The sequence below is a fragment of the Barbatula barbatula genome (assembly GCF_947034865.1).
Source record: "Barbatula barbatula genome assembly, chromosome: 21".
Classification (NCBI taxonomy): Eukaryota; Metazoa; Chordata; class Actinopteri; order Cypriniformes; family Nemacheilidae; genus Barbatula; species Barbatula barbatula.
The window spans coordinates 18,741,968-18,754,217 of NC_136784.1; positions in this window are offsets into that span (position 1 = coordinate 18,741,968).

The following is a 12,250-nucleotide window of genomic DNA, read 5'->3' on the forward strand; positions in this document are numbered from 1 at the left end:
ATTTACATACATACAGACTTATACAGATGACAGTGTGCAGTATACACATACACATACACATACTCAGTACACACAGTGTGCTATTAGACATACATACAGTTATGAATACAAATTAAACACCATATTTACACATTCTGCATTATATACACACATTCATCGAAAATCCACACATTTATTCACAATAACTGTGAGAAAATGTACATACATAGCTGCTAAGTATTGTAGCAGTTAAAAGCCTGTTGATATGAGTTTTCGGTAACACTTTCGATAAAGCATGCTTGTAATGCATTATAAGGGCATTCTTAATGCATTATAAGGTATGTATATGCCTTATAAACAGCCTTATAGTATGTTATACTGTCTCATAAATAATAACAACAGTTAAAATATATTATAATACACACCTATTTGTGGTTATAACTTGTATGTGTATTATAATCTATAACATATGATGAGGTCTGCATTTATAATGCATTATAATGGTAGTCTTATTGCATTATAACAGATGCATAATATCTCGTTAAATAACCTTACAAAATCAAAACCAACATCTTCTCATGAATAAACAAACAATGGTTGTTATGTAAGGCCTATTTGTGAATAAAACTTAAGAGTATTGAGATGTATAACACATGATAAACTCCACATACTTAGTTATAATGTACAGTATCTTACTACATTTTATGAATAGATTTTTACTACTTAAATTAAGTGACAAATGAAAAGCTCTTCTTATAAACATTCAAAAGGCTTTTTAAGTTTATAAAATCAATTGTTTAAGGTTATTTAACAAGGTATTATGCATCTGTTATAATGCAATAAGACTACATTATAATGCATTATAAATGCAGACCTCATCATGTGCTATAGATTATTATACATGTACAAGTTATAACCACAAATAGGTGTGTATATATTGAGACTGTGGTTGTTATTATTTATAAGACAGTAAAACATATTATAAGGCTGTTTATTATGCATTATGCATACCTTTAATGCATTATAAATGCAGGCTGCATAGAAAGTGTTACAATGTTTTCTTTTTACATTTCATTCTATTCCTTTAACACACCACAAATAACATTCTAGGCGAAACACATTTATTTTGATGTGTGGTTGTTTATTAAAACAAAAATACATGTTATGTCAGTAGGCTACAATATAAGAGAATATTTTTAAAACCAACTAAGGACACATATCGTATGTAACATGCACTGTTTTCTTCATAATAGTTATCTGTCTATATAGTGGTAGTTGCTGTATGGCATCACATGGTGTACAATTCTTTAACAACTGTTAGACAGTGACAGTTACATTTTATTTACATCTTTTGCCAGTCATAATTGGTCAGCATTGCTCAATGTTTAACAGTGCACTTGCAGTTTATCATAAATTATACATCAATTAACCCTAGGTTTCCCTGTATGGAGCTGCATTCAGGCAAGAGAAGGAGAGGATAGTCTCACGGGAATGCTCTGCAGCCATATGTCCCACTCACTAGCCCCATTACACCTGACAGGTGATATATGGAGCACACAGGGAAAACAAACTACTCAGCAAAAGCAGAAAGACATTGATAAACGAAGGAATGGTGACACAGATACTGCTAGCTGGGGGAGTTCTTCTACGAAAATGCCATTTCAATTTCTGCCCACAGCATCCAACCCAATTAGAGCGGAAAATGTGCAGGGCAGTGTCTGTAGCTTTCAAATATACATCCTCATTCCACTTCTGAGATGTTTTATCTCTCTTGGACTTTTCATTTCTATGCTCATTAGAAATAATTTAAATGATTTTCCTAAAGAATTTACATTGAGGTTGGTTAAAGTCACAAAACCATTGTATATGATCACAGTATCATTTGATGACCCGCCAGACAGAAAGAAATCCCTAGAGATTAACTGCACTTTAAATGATTGTAGTGTTTGTGGACCTTTGAATTGAACTCACATATATCATCCTTAGTGGGCAACAGACAGGGATCTCAGGGGGAGCATCTATATTTATGTGGAATAAAATAATAACCTTCACCACAGCCATATGTACAGAGGTTAATTGAGCATCCCTGTGAAGCTGTGAAGCAATGCCATTTAAAAGGTCACATTAATCTTTGCAGCAAACTTAATACCGAAGCTTGTTTGTGTTGCATAATCTTTTATTATTACCTCTGCTCATGGAGAAACTGTTTGCATGAATGAGGTCTTTTGTGGACTATGAAGGCATATTATAGAGGAAGGTAAAAATGTATAAGATTACATTTACAGAACATTTTAGTTTAGATATCTGAATACTCATCCACTCTCTGAGCTCTTGCAGGTGCATAGTGGAATGGAATTCTGGCATTTTGGCCCCAGGCAGGGTACACACACTTGTGTGAATGTCAGTAATAGTACACCGCAACTACTGCGTGTAAATATGTAACACTTACACATAGTACGTTATGGTTTGCAGTACACGTAAACAGTACACGTAAACTTGTGGAACAAATGTGAAAATTAAAACTATTAAAAAAACAAAAATTTGATAACCATGTGAAAAATTACCCAAAGCTCTGGTTTTAAAGGGGAAGAGCACCCTCTAGTGTGCTCCTTCACTCTCAAAGAATAACATTACGTATTTAGAAAGGTCTTTAAAACACCTTTAAAAAATCGTTAAAGGTTTTATAAACATCATTGAAAATTGTGACATCACTCTTTAACTCTCCAACCAGCTTTTACATAAGCATTTTTCAACATGAGATGTAAGAGGCAATACTGAAAAAGTATAAAATTGAATGGCATCTAAATTAGGAAATCCCATAACCTTGTGGTTTGTCTAGTAAAACATATCCATATGCCGACTGGCTCTGGGTCTTCAGTCTGAAAACATTCCTGCCTTTTGCCGGGAGATCCTGAATGTATTTGACGGTGTGAGTTAGCCATCTCAGGGTTCCTGTGTAGAGGCTGATGTATTCTGGGATCCTTTGCAAGGCTTCTCTGGCGTCCAAAGCCAATCACAACACTAAGAACAGCACCAAAAACACCAAACTGCAATCTTTCCTATCTCAAAGGGATCAAAGTACCCTTTCAACAGACACTCTTTGTTTCAAGTCTCCCACAGAGACTGGAAAAGATCTACCAAGACCCAGAGACTGAAACAGATAATATGACCAAAGTTCTGAGTTGCCCACCCGGAGAGGTTCTCTATGGCAAAACATCTGCAACAAGGTTAAACCAGGTAAAGAAGAGTAAAGGTATCTTCATATCTGTAGTTCCCGTTTCTTGCACTTTTTTCTCTGTCCTTCCTTACAATCTTTTAGTTTTAGTATAATTTAGGGTTGTATTAGTTGTTCTTGCATATCCTTTCTTAATAAATTATTAAACTGTGTTGAAATAAAAAACACACACACTAACCCTCTTCTCTCAACAGGTAGTGGTCTAGCTTTTGTTGAAACTGGTAACTTTGCATTAGCATATTGTCCAATCGCTCTTTGTATGACATATCACTTATTGCTCCCCGAACTCTTTGTAAGTCCTTTGGATAAAAGCGTCTGCTAAATGACTAAATGTAAATGTGTTGAAATAATTTTTTCGTATTGTATGATCCATTTGCATCATTTTATATGGTTAGGTGAAATTACTTATGCGGTGGCGCGGGGTAAAAGGAGAAAGGGGTCATCTTATATTTGGTGTTGCAATCTTAAGAACGTACACTCTTAAAAATAGAGGTGCTTTAAAGGTTCTTCACAGCGATGCCATAGAAGAACAATTTTTGGTTCCACAAAGAACCATTCAGCCAAAGTTTCTTACTTTTTTATAATCCGAAGGACCTTTTGTGAAAATTAAAGTCTTTATGGAACCAAAAGGTTATTTTATAGCATCGAAGAACCTTTTGAAGCATCTTTTTTGAATGGTGCTTTTCACTAATGTGCAGTTATTAGACAGCAGTGTGGATTTACTGTAAGTGTTGTTGCATTTACTATTAGTTTTCCTATTTTTACAGTTTGTAAAGAGTTTGGCCTGGCTAACAGCAACGTCAAAATAGTCAAAAACTGTCCTACAGAGAAACATAAAGGACACAAAGAGTCATCCAGGACAGAATCCAGCAGAGACAGAAACATCTTCAGAAGCTAAGAGAGGCTGTGAAGTCTCATAATGTGAGTTTAATTATCTTTTATTATTATATCTTTTATTGAAGCTTTTGTCTCACAGCCTGTGTGATATAGCAGAAAAATAGCTGATTGTGATGTGTGTGCGAGCAGCTCTCCGCACAGACAGCAGTGGAGGACAGTAAGTGAATTTTTTTTTTACTGATTCTCTTCATTGAGAGAAGCTGCTCTACTTTAATACAGCTGATCAGAGATCAGGAAAAGGCTGCAATGATCAAGTTAAAGGAGGAGATTCATGATCTGAAGAAGAGTGAAACTAAACTGGAGCAGTTTTTATCCACAGATAATGACATCCATTTCCAGGAGGTTACAGACACATATTTTCAGCCAAGCATTCACTTAATGCAAAATATGCAAAATAAACCACCGGGAGACTGCTGACATATTATTTACTAGGTGTTTATATAAAAAGTTAAACTATTCATGTACTGTGTTTTACCTTTTTGTGTTTTTTTATTTTCCCCTGTAAAGCTGCGTTGGAACAATGCAAATTGTGAAAAGCGCTCTATAAATAAAATTGAATTGAATTGAATTAAAAGTTACAGATCTACGAAAACATAACAGTGAAATTTAAGATTTTCTATTTCACTTTCTGATATATTAAATGATAAACATTTATTATTTTAGCCACAAGATGAAACATCTTATCACCATATTGATTTTTGAAGTTTTAAGTTTAAAAATCATGATTTTTAATGCATAGTTTTCCATAATCATGCAGGTATGCAAATGGTCACATCCATTACAGTCCATATTTCTCATAAATGGGCAGATGAACATTAAACTATTTCATGATACTACCAGGTGCTACAGATGTTGTCAAGAAGAAGATGGTGAGTAGTGAATAGGTTGTTGTTTGCACAGGACGTCAATGCACGAAGTGCAGATGTAGGGCAGGAAGTGATTTTCTACTTAAGAATTCACTATCACACACTCAAAATACCTGTATTTTATGGTTGTTTATTTACATTTAGTCATTTAGCAGACACTTTTATCCAAAGCGACTTACAAATGAGGTAAACAATGGAAGCAATTGGCATATCATGAGGACAACAAAATTCATTAGCGTAGTAAAACTGGTCTCAGATAGTCTACCACAGTATACAAAGCTATATACAAAGATTCTGTCCTTGTCATTAGTTTTCTAGTTTTGTGGACAGGGTTGTGACAGTATCATGTCTTTTGTGCTTGTTGTGTGTTTGTGTGGAAGCATGTGGCCTTGGTGGTTACTTTGCGCCATGTGCTCAAGTCGCATGCCTTGGCCCCCTTGTTTCCCGCTCCCTTAATGTTCCATTCCCCTCACCTGCCTAGTGTCATTAGCCCTTGTTTGTTTTTCGATTTAAGGCCCTTGTGTTCTCTGTTCTGTTCTGTCCCGTGTCGGTTCCTTTGCTATCTTTGCAGAGTCTAGTCTATGCTTGGGTGAACTCTTTTCCCCTGCTTCTTGCCCGTCTTATCAAGTGGAGTTTTTTTCTTTTGTTTTGCCACCTCGTGGGAAGTATTTTGTTCTGAATGTTTTATTATTTGCTGTTTATCCCCATCGTGGGTATTTGTTTTGATTAAAAGTCTTTTGTTGCACCTTGGCTGTCTGCACTTGGGTTCTTCCTGTCTGAAACATGATACAATGCTTAGTTTTTATTTTAAGGATAGAAAGAGTAGAAAAGGGATTGAAGTCAGAACTAATCGGTCAAGTTCAGACGGAATGGGATACTTAAAGATGGCTTCAGAATCTGCTCATCTTGTAGCAGCAGGCAGATCATTCAACAAATGTGGAACAGATCCGGAGATGGTGCGTGAGAATTATTTTTTCCCTTTTTGGGATGGCACTACAAGACGTTGTTCATTTGCAGAGTGTAGGGATCTGGCGGGTACATAAATCTGTTTTAGTGAGTGGAGATATGGAGGTGTCGAACCGGTGGTGGTCTTGTAGGCCAAGAGTGGAGATTTGAAATTGACTATAAGCGACTAAAAGGGGCCAGTGTACATTAATGAAGAGAGGAGTGACGTGTGCTCTCTTCGGTTCATTGAAAACCACTCTTGCTGGTGCATTTTGGATCATCTGTGGATGTTTGGTTGTGCAGGCCGGAAGTCCAGCCAGTAGCACATTGCAATAGTCCAGTCTGGACAGGACAAAAGCCTGTACTAGGACTTGCATAGAATGCTTTTATCGAGGAAAGTTCTAATTTTTCTAATGTTGTAGAGGATGAATGTACAGGACCAGGTGGAGTTAAATCTTTGGGTCGGCCGGGATTATAAGGTGGTGGTCCTTCATCCAAAGCGAAATGTCACTCAGGCATGCTTTCATGCGTGCAGAAACAGTTGGATCGTCAATCTGAAAAGCTAGGTGGAGTTGTGCATCATCTGTATAGCAGTGATAGGAAAATCAATTTTTCCAAATGAGAGAACCTAGGGAAAAGAGCAACGGTCCAAGCACTGAGCCCTGAGGCACCCCTTTATTGAGATGTTGGGACTCTGATACCTCACCTCTCCAGGATAATCTAAATGACCAACCTGAGAGGTAAGACTTGAACCACTGTAGCACCATTCCAGAGACTCCCATAACCTCGAGGGTTGAATGGTGGTAAGGCAGCAGATAGATTAGATTATATTCAACTTTATTGTCATTACACATATACAAGTACAGTGTAACGCAAATGTAGTTTAGGTCTAACCAGAAGTGCAGTTAGCAAGTGCAGGATATACAATTAGAATAAATACACAATACAATATTGATAAAATATTATACAGTTATGAAAATATTTTACAGTAGGTATGTTCTATGAAAATATGACAGTAGGTATATACTATGAACAATATATACAGATGACTATATACTATGAACATTAACACTATGAACATTAATGTACAGGTGGATATAAGCAGATAATAATTTAGACTAAACAATAGTGCAAGTGATTTAAGTGTGCATAGATTATTGACATTAGCTGTTAAAGTGACAATGCAATAGGTGAGTTATTGCAGTTGTTGAAGTAACAGTGCAGTGGATGAGTTAATGCAGTTATTAAAGTTACGGTGCAGTATACATGTTAATAATAGGTTGCAGTCCAGAAGATGAGTTAATGCAGTTAATTAGGTTACAGTGCAGTAGATTAGTTAATGAAGTTATTGAGGTTACAGTGCAATAGATGAGTAGATGCAGTTAATAGAGTTACAGTGCAGTAGATAAGTTAGTGCAGTTATGAAAGTGGTCCATTAGTGCAAATGAGCATATTTCAGATGTGCAAGTGAGCAGTATAGAGTGCAAATTATGCTGTGCGTGTGTAAACAGTCCAGTAGAGCAGATAACATGAAGTACTGGTGTGTACAGTTCAGTCATGCATGCAGCCCTGTAGTGCAATGTAAACAATGTTATAGCAGCTTGGAGTTCAAGGTAAGAGAGGTAGTGGAATCAGTGGGGGGCAGAGTTCAATAATGAAACAGCTCTGGGAAAAAATTTGTTTCTTAGTCTGCTGGTTCTTGTCCGGAGGCACCGGAAGCGCCTACCGGAAGGCAGGAGAGTAAACAGTCTATGAGCGGGGTGAGAGGAGTCCTTGAGAATGCTGGGAGCTCGACGCAGACAGCGTTTCTTCTGGATGTCCTCAATGGGAGAAAGTGTAGTCCCTGTGATGCGCTGGGCTGTTTTCACCACCCGCTGCAGTGCCTTGCGCTCAGCAACAGAACAGATGCCGTACCAGACTGTGACACAGTTGGTCAGGATGCTCTCTATCGTGCAGCGATAGAAGTTCACCAGGATAGTTGGAGACAGTTGGTTCTTCTTCAGTGTCCTCAGAAAGAAGAGACGCTGGTGAGCCTTCTTGACCAGGCATGAGGTGTTGGTGGTCCAGGACAGGTCCTCCGAAATATGAGTCCCCAGGAACTTAAAACTGGAAACACGTTCAACAGCCATCCCATTAATGTGGATGGGGTCGTGTGTGCCTCCTTTCGCCTTCCTGAAGTCCATGATGATCTCCTTTGTCTTGGAGGTGTTAAGGAGCAGGTTGTTGTCTGAGCACCATGTGGCCAGGTGCCGGACCTCCTCCCTGTATGCAGTCTCATCGTTGTTGCTGATGAGACCAATCACCGTTGTATCGTCTGCAAACTTGATGAAGGAGTTAGATCCGTTCACAGGCCTGCAGTCGAGTGTGAAAAGGGAGTAGAGAAAGGGGCTCAGTACGCAGCCCTGTGGTACACCAGTGTTGAGGGTTGTGGTGGTGGAGCAGATGTGGCCTAACCTAACAAGCTGAGGCCTGTTCGTCAGGAAGTCCATAATCCAATTGCAGGTAGAGTTGTTAATGCCTAGGTTTCCAAGTTTGACGATTAGCTTGGAAGGGATGACGGTATTGAAAGCAGAGCTGAAGTCTACAAACAACATGTGTGCGTAAGTGTCCTTATTGTCCAGATGTGTGAGCACAGAGTGCAGCGCCATGGACACTGCATCATCCGTGCTCCTATTGTTGCGATAGGCAAATTGGTATGGGTCCAGTGTGGGTGGTAGGGAGACCTTTAGGTGTGCCAGGACCAGCCGCTCAAAGCACTTCATAACAATGGGTGTGAGTGCTACAGGGCGGTAGTGTTAGGACTCTGTCCTTCCTGTCTCGAGCTTTCAAGCTCCCTGGGCAGAGTCATGACATTGCCACGTCTTTCGGGTTTCTGTTGTGTTATGTGTGGAGACATGTGGCTTTATGATGTTACTTGATGCCACGTGTCTTCCTGTTATGTCTCTGAGCCCCACCCTCCTATCTCCTGTAATTTCTTACGGGTTTCATTCCCATCGTCTGTTTGGTGTTTCACTTTAATTAGGGTTTTATTCCCATCAGCTGTCACCACTCTCCCCATGTAATCACTCCTCGTTAGTGTCTCCCTTTATATAGTCTTAGTTTCCCTCTGTTCAGTGTCGGTGCATTGTCTAATGTTCATGCGCAACACGGATGTCTTGTCTTTGGATTACATGGTGTTCCTGTTCCAGTTTGTAGACTTATTATTTCTCTTTTATATGTTTTTTCCCCTCGTGGAAGGTGTTTGTTTGCCTTTGTTTTTTGGTTCATGTTTTCCCATTGTGGATGTTTCATTTAATAAAAGTTTATTTACGTTAACCCTTCGTCTGCCTGCATCTGGGTTCTGTCCAAGCCATTTCGTGACAGGTAGTCGTTAAGGCATGTCGGGTTCGAATGTTTTGGGATGGGCACAATGGAGGTGGATTTAAGACATGCTGGAACCACTGCTTGGGCAAGGGACAGGTTGAAGATGTCAGTGAAGACCCCAGCGAGCTGCTCCGCACATGCCTTGAGTACACGACCAGGGATGCCGTCTGGGCCAGCAGCCTTGCGCGCGTTGATCCGGCTTAGTGCAGTGTGAACATCAGTGGAGTTAAGTGTGATGATTGGGTGGTCAGCAGAGGGTGTGAGCTTGGTAGCTGTTTCCTTATTGTCTCTCTGAAAGCGAGCATAAAAGTCATTAAGATCGTTCAGGAAGACGGCATCTGTGGCTATGGGGGTGGAGTGTTTGGGTTTGTAGTCACTGATTGCCTGGATGCCCTGCCACATGCGTCGAGGGTCAGAATAGGAAAAATGCTCCTCTAGTTTCAGCTTGTAGCAGTGCTTGGCCTTTTTGATGCCCCTCTTCAGATTCGCCCTAGAAGTACTATAGGCCTGTGCATCATCCGATCGGAAGGCAGTGTTGCGTGCTTTCAACAGGAGGCGCACTTCCTTGTTCATCCATGGCTTCTGATTAGGGTACGTGGTGATCTGCTTCTGGGTTGTGACACTATCAATGGTGGAATTTATGTAGTCCAATACAGAGGAGGTGCAACTGTCGATGTCCGTGTGAGAGCCACTGGTGGCCTGAGAAGCAAACATACTCCAGTCTGTGTGTAGAAACCTTTCCTGGAGTGAAAAGTCTGCCCCCGCAGGCCACACCTTGATGGTCTTCACTGATGGTTTCACACGATTAATGAGATTAATCAACTTGGGGGTGAGGAACACAGAAAGGTGATCAGATTGACCCAGGTGGGGGAGGGGGGTCGCGGCGTAAGCTTCAGCCATGTTTGTGTAGACATGATCCAAAGTTTTGTTTCCTCTTGTGTGGCAGGAAACATGCTGATGAAATTTAGGGAGCACTGACTTTAAGTTTGAGTGATTAAAATCTCCCGCAACAATAAATGCAGCCTCCGGGTGAGCAGTCTGTTGTTTACTGATGGCTGCATGAAGTTCTTTCATAGCAAGCTTGGCATCAGCATCCAGTGGAATATAAGCTGCCGTTATAATGGTGGAAGTGAATTCCTGTGGCAGATAAAACGGTCTACATTTAACCATGAGAAACTCAAGGTTAGCCGAGCAGTGTCTCCCGACAATAACAGAGTTCGTGCACCAAGCTTTGTTGATGTAAATGCACAATCCACCTCCTCTTGTCTTACCGGATTCCTCTGCCGTTCTATCCGCCCGGTGTGTGTTGTAGCCTGCTAACTCAATAGCGTTGTCCGGTATGCCGCTGTGTAGCCATGTTTTTAGAGATCCAGTAGGATGGGTACAAACGAGTTAGAGGCTGCTCTAGCCAGTCTCAGGGCTTCAATGACCGAGAGCAGCGAGGTCTTGGTGGAATGACCGCTCTTGAAACCAGACTTGTTGCTTTCCAGGAGGTTGTTCTGCGTGAGAGAGGAGGCGAAATACAACACACTCTAGAGTTTTGGCAATGAAGGTGTAGCAAAACGTGGCTCGCCTAGTACTGACTACGCCACCCCGAGTTACCGGGGAAATAAGCTAATAAATGGTAAGCATACGGACTACAGTTCTCTCGAATAATATCAGCTTCGAGTAATTGATTTATGTGGGCCTTAACTACTTCATACTCCGATGGGGGTATGCGTCGGAAACGCTGTCGAATTGGAGTCTCATCTACCAAGGGAATATCGTGTGAAATCAGATTTGTACAACCCAAATCCCCCTCCTGGGTTGAGAACACTGCCTGGAACCTACGGAGTAAAGACTTTACAAGACTCTGCTCGTCCTCTGACAAAATTGACAAGTCCATGGCCTCCATCTGCTCCTGCACAGTAGGTACTACTTCCGCGCTTTGCGCCCCCACAAGAGCCACAACCGGCTGAACCTCTGTAACACCTGTTGGTAAACTTACCACATAAACGCTACTCAACGTGCCCATAATGGACCTTGGATAGAGCACTACATCAGTCATGCCAACATTAACCACAGGTATATAAGCTGTCCCTTGGCTCACCTGAACTACTGCAGGAGAAGCTAATAGCCCAGCAGGCAAACCGGAGAGTCTTTTACCTGCAGTGATTTACCTAATTTTCGTCTGTTTATGGATCGAGACAATTTATTTAAAGTTATTATTTGGGTAGTTGTTTTCTTTAATAAAAAGGTTTTGTTTAATTGTGAACTCACGCCTCCTGCCTTTCTTGAGCGAATGAACTTGCTTACCATTTATTAGCTTATTTCCCCGGTAACTCGGGGTGGCGTAGTCAGTACTAGGCGAGCCACGTTTTGCTACAAAGGCAAGGAGAGAAACCAGTCTGTAGTCATCTAACAGTGCATGATTATCGGGGGATTCCTTCAGTAGCGGTATAATACGGGCCTCTTTGAAGACTGTAGGAAATGTACCAGTGGTGAGGGATGAGTTGATATGAGTCAGAGCAGGAACAACTGATTGAAAGATGGCCTGAAGGAGATGCGTGGGGATGGGAACTAGCGGCCACATATTCAGAGATGGCACTAGGGACGGTGCCCCTCACTGTCCCTACGAGAGGCAATAAATCTGTAAAACTGAGGATTAATCAGGGTTTCCCCTATGTACATTAGCTTAAGTAGTGACGGACAGGCCCCCCGCTCGTAAATTATTTTTCCGTCACTGCTTCAGAATCGGGTTGGCCACCGATGTTTAGATTGGTTTTGTTATTTATTTGTATAGCTAGTCTTTTGCACTTACCAATCACAGCAAATGCAGACAGCATGACTATGCAATTAGGTGAGTGAACAGAGGCAAATAGCAAATTAACACAAAAACAATGGTTGGATAAATCGAATAATTTATTGTCAGGAAATAATAATTTATCTAGACTTGGAAGACTAAATGGGTCCTGGCATAACATTA